This window comes from Monodelphis domestica, chromosome 3 (genome assembly GCF_027887165.1).
Source record: "Monodelphis domestica isolate mMonDom1 chromosome 3, mMonDom1.pri, whole genome shotgun sequence".
In the NCBI taxonomy this organism is placed as follows: Eukaryota; Metazoa; Chordata; class Mammalia; order Didelphimorphia; family Didelphidae; genus Monodelphis; species Monodelphis domestica.
Genome location: NC_077229.1, coordinates 444,608,117 through 444,613,862, shown reverse-complemented (window position 1 = coordinate 444,613,862; position 5,746 = coordinate 444,608,117). Strand labels below are relative to the sequence as shown.

Below are 5,746 nucleotides of genomic sequence, written 5' to 3'. Positions count from 1 at the left end.
TAAAAAAATTTTTAAGAAGGTGGATTATATCATTTCTTCTTTTTTTAAATAAAAAACTATATTTTCTTAGAAGCATTCAGAATGTCAACAAAACAACTTCAACTATTTTTTTGCAATTACATAATGGTATTCAACTAACAGAACAACAATTATTTCAAATACTGCGTCAAAGACAACTGAAGATGAAAATGAACTACATCCCCATATATAACTAATTTGTGCTGTGCACCAACAAGAACCTGTACTGTACCAGGCAAGGTTAGTGACTATTGAAAATACCACTAAAAGACAGGGCTATCTAAAGACACATTCAGTAGTGTGTTAACTACATGAAAAAAGACACTGTACAGTTTGAAAGCAAATCTTACACAGCCTTACATTTCAATTTTTTTTTCTTTTAAAGGAGTGAGTTGTGTACAGGGGGGTTAAATGCTTTATAGAAAAGGAAAAAAAATGTTCCAGAAACAACTTTTTCATCATCTTCCTCATCCTCTTCATTATCTTCCTCATCCTCTTCATCTTCCTCATCTTCCTCCTCCTTTTTCTTGTTCTTTTCAGCTTTGACATCTCCTCCCTTTATATCCATATCAGATTTTTCTTTAGCCTGGTATTCAGCGATATCCTTTTCATACTTTTTCTTCACCTTAGCTGCCTACTTTTCACAAGGTTTTTTGTCATCTGCAGCAGTATTATTCCACATTTCTACCAATTTTTTGGCCACATCTCCAATAGAAAGACCAGGAAGCTCCCCTCTGATTTTCAGAAGATACTCAGAACAGAATAAGACAAATGCCGAAGGACGCCTGTTGGGTGCATTGGGATCCTTTAACTTCTTTTTTGTTTCTCCTTTAGGTGGTATTCAAGTTTTCATTTTTCTTTCACAACAAACCTTATCAGTTTTTGCCATGTCCTCAAATTTTCCTTTCTCTTTAGCAGACATTATCTTCCACCTTTCTGAACATTTTTTTAGAAAATTCTGAGAAGTTCACAGAGGCATATGAGTGCTTCTTTTTGTGTTCCTCCTGGAAGGTTTGCACAAAGAAAGCATATAAAGACATTCTCCCTCTTGGCTTCTTAGGATCACCTTTGCCCATTTTTATTATTTTCCTCAGCACCACACAGAGTAGCCCAGTGCCCATCCAGCTCTACTTACCCCTGTGCTGTCTCTATGGAGCTCAGGGTACCGCAATGGCTGTGAGAGTGCAAGCCAGACACAGCCTCCTCACTCTCTCCATTCTATCATCTCCTCTTCATGGTGAAGACTGGTCACTATAAGTTCTGGGGAACTGGCAAACCCCCACTCACTTACAAACTCACAGTTTGGGAAATGGGGGCTGCAAGGCAGAATAAACATATCCCACTTTAATCCCCCAGATTATTACCCTAAAAGATTACATTCACAGAATTAAAACCTAAAGATCACTACCCATTGTCCCCTCCTTTCCCTCTCCACAGAGTTATATTCACTCCCATTACAAACCAGGCAAGCCAAGAACATTAATCACCTTCAAGACACACTCTACTACAGACAGAGACCAGGTGACAGAGAACATTGCCAGGTGCTTCAAAGGAACACAAGAAAAATAGAACTTGCAAACTGAGGAAAACCCCAATTCTGGTCTGTCATTAAATTTTCCTCTGACCCTGTACCTAGTTACAAAATGTTTTGCTACCTATCTCCTAAGTAATTGTGATTGATTGTGAAAACTGACCAAAAGTAACAATTCTCCTTAGATCAAGAGGGACTAACCTCCAAATCACCCTACTTGTGTCATTTTTCTCCATCTCTGTCATAGCAACAATGCTTCATTGACTTAGGTTTCCTTAGGTTTCACATCTGTTGTTAACTTCTATGGAAACATGTATGTAGAAAATTGTTTGTGTGCCAGGTGTAGCAGTCCAGCCCATAGGTATTGTGGAGAGACAAGGATTGTGAGTGAGCACATGGCCATTCTGCGCATAGCAATGAACTCTATTCCCAATGTGGCTGAAGTTAGGGTGTGAAACCTTGCTTCCCTTTGTCTCACTCACCTGAGGATAATAACCCCACCTTCACCTTGTCATAATTTGCAATTATCCAATGGCAATACACATTGTAACTCATCTATATGTATTGAGGCATCATGTAACTTATCAATATGTATTAAGTTCATTTGCATATCAAAGAGAATAAAAGAAAGGGACACAGCCAGCTCCTCCCACTTCGAGGACATCAACAGGTTTGCCCTACAGACCAACTTCTCCCCTTTCTCTCTCCTCTTTTTCTATCCTGAGGCCTGGCCCTTCGGTCAGGTCTCTCTCTCTGTCTCTCTCTTTTCCAATGCTAATACCTAGCATTGTCTAACTCTTTCAGTCTCTAATCTCTCTCTCTACTGAGCTAGTATTATCCTCTGACCAGTGCAGTGTTGAATTGGGATCACTGGATGGGAATAGCCTTAAAAGTAACATCCAGTGGTCAGAGCATGGCTGTGGCTCCTGAATATTAATAATTGATTACTGACTCATTACTCATATCTCAAAGGTCGGCTCTTTCACGCCCTTCGCGGGATTCGCAAACTTCTATCCCTTTTCTATTTTCCTACCATAAAGCTTCTCGCTGGCCGGGAGGCTTTACCAGGAAAGCATGTATTCACTGAACCCATAAAATAAGCCAACCTTGTGCCATGGCAGAACACTATGTGTTGCTTACACACATAGGACTGAACACATAGTGCTTCTCACTCCATTATTCAATTAAATTGTCACACCTAGACAGAGTGGACTCCAGACACTCAGAGAGACTGCTGCATAACTCTCTAAAATAAGTACAAAGCTTTCAGATTATTTTATTGATCTTTTCCCTCATATTGTTGTAATCACTGTGCATGTTGTTTCCCTGGTTCTGCTTACTTGGCTTTGAAATTGTTTCATACAAGTTTTCTCATATCTCTTGGAATTCCTCAGTTATCATTCTTTAAAGCATGATATTATTCTATGGCATTAGTATGCCATGATTTATTTTAGTTCAACTCCCACATTTTGCAGAGGAGGAAATTTGAAACCTAAAGAGGCTAAGAAACTTGCTCAAGATTACACAGCAAGGAGGTGATAGTTAGGACCCAAATCCACACTGTAGTGTTACCCAATCATATATGTATAGCTGGAAAGGATCTATTTTTTTGTTTAATTCTTTCAGTCACATCCAACTCAACATGACCCCACTGTGATTTTCTTAGCAAAGATACTGGAGTGGTTTGCCATTTCCTGTTTCTCCTCATTTTATAGATGAGGAAACTTAGACAAACAAGGTTAGGTGATTTGCCCAGGATCACATAGCTACATAGCTAGTATCTGAGGCCAGATTTGAACTCATGTCTTCCTGACTCCAGGTCTAGCATTTTGTCCATTATGCCTTTTAGCTGCCCTGGAACAGACCTTACTGGCTAAGACAGGCAAAATATCTAGTTTCACATAAGTGACAGACAGTGCCTAATCAAAATTTGAACCCAGAACCTCTGCCTATAAAAATCCTTTTTAATACTATAGAGCTTCAGCTACTTCTGATATAAACTTCCCTTACTATAACTGTCTTCTACAACCCATGATCTTAATTATCTTCTGTTACTTACTCCTGTAAACTAGATTGACAGTTCAGTCTTTCAACCAGATTCTCACTAGAAGAAGGTCTCCCTGCCACAAATTTAATGGTCATATTATATCATCAAATCATCAAGTTTTGCTGCTGACATGTAATAAAGATTAAATATAATTTTTATTATATAGGCTATACCCTATATAGGATATAGCCTAAGTTTGAGGAGAATAGTATTCTTGCCTCCTTAGATTACTTTTTGGTTTGGCTCAAATTTATCTACAGAGAGGAGCTTGGGAATATTTTAACTCTTACCAATCATAGTTGTCTGGGTCAGAAGGCAATGATCTCTGCCCATACAGAGACATTAAAAAGAAAAATAATCTTACCTGGAGGCATTCTACCTGAATTTTGTTGCCTGGTTGTGATAGCTATGACTACCAGAGAAAGGCTCTTACTGTCCCCTAGTTAACTAGAGCTGAAATTTCATGCAGCTAACCCTGAAGTAATGAAGCCCAGAAGCAGATAGAAGGATTACAGTAGTTTGATCCTCCTCAGGTCTCATCCACAGACTCCCAGAGACTTCAAAACTATTTAGCACCAACAGGCATATTAGTTTCCTCTAGTAGCTGACTATGAGTTCCCTAAAGTGTCATCTGCCTCTGCCCAAGCTTTCTCATTCTACCAGAGTCGTTTCTTTGTGACTATTTGATTGGTTAGTTGGTTGGTTGGTTCATTTGGTTGGCTAAAACTCCATGATGGCTATTTCTTAGAAATCTTTTTATATATGTTTGTCATTCACAATGAACAAAAAGAAAAAGAAATTGCCAGATGGAAGGACTGCTCCTCCTATCTAGTTTCCAACTTAGAGTTTTCCCAAACTGCTCTCACCATAACTAGACTCTAAAAGTATGAAACCCACAGGATTTCTCCCCAATCCCAATCTTAAGAGAGTCGTCTTCCTTTTGCTTTTAAAGAGAGAAAAAAGCACTTCTTACTGAAAGGGAATTTTGAATAGCATATATACTGTTAGCTGACTTCATTGTTATTTTTTAACATAATATTTTATTTTTTCCTCTATTATATGTAAAACCATTTTAACATTTTTAAGTCTTGATTTCCAAATTCTCTCCCTTCTACTGATACCCCCCTTAAATCCTCTCTGCCCTCCCACCTTCCTGAGACAGCAAACAATCTGATTTAGATTTTACATGTGTAATCATGTATAATATTTTCCCATATTATTTTGTCAAAGAGATTTCAAATGGAAAGATAAAGAAGAAAGAAAATTAAATATGGTATGTTTCAGTATTCATATTCAGACTCCAGTTCTTTCTCAAAAGGAGATATGGCATTTTTAGCATATTGTCTTGAATTACCATATTGCTGAGAATTACTAGGTCATTCACAGTTGTTCAAGAAGAATGTTCTTTTGGTTCTGCTTTCTTCATTATGCATCTGTTCATGTATAATTTGGTTGTTACTTGAAATTGTAAATGCAATGGGCACTCAATACATAGGGGTGGAGGGAATATTTTCTACAAGTCTCTCAAATGGAGGAAAACCCCCACTATATGATTTGTACTATATGCACTCTCCCTCTTTTATTGTCTTCTCTCTTTCCCTTTTCCGTTTCTCACACCTCTAGAGGAGTGAGAATTACATGTGCATCCAAAGTGCTAAATTGAAGAGAATAGACTGGTGTGAGTCAGCTAAGGTCTGAATATGCCCTTCTGAACTGGTCCAGCTAACTCAACTCTTAGTACTATATAAATAGAAGCTATTTGTACAATTCAAAGCCCCTGAATATGTGTGGTTTCATTTGACTTGAATTGAATAAGAATCCTAAGGTTCTAATATGAATATCAGTTCTCATTATCATGTACTATGAAAAACTATCTAGTCAAGTCCTACACTCTCAAGGTCCAAAAGTCCTTCCAGCATGTGATGCTAGTCCTCAGTCTTCTTGGCTGGTTCTTCTTCAATATCCTCCCTCCTAAACTTGGGTGTGTCCTCCAAGATTCTATGCTAAATGATCTTTGTTTCTCTTGGTGATCTCAGCACCAGCCATGGATTTAGCAGCTCCCAATTCTACAAACTGAACCATAATTTCTTCCCTAAATTTTCGTACTCTGTTACTTACTGGACATCTCTATCTGCATCTTAAATTCCATG

At 38.1% G+C, this 5,746-nt stretch overlaps 1 pseudogene; it reads right to left on the bottom strand.

Moving 5' to 3' along the window:
• Positions 1-397: 397 nt before the first annotated feature.
• Positions 398-1,094, bottom strand: LOC100618569 (putative high mobility group protein B1-like 1; annotated as a pseudogene).
• Between the last annotated feature and the right edge of the window lie 4,652 nt (positions 1,095-5,746).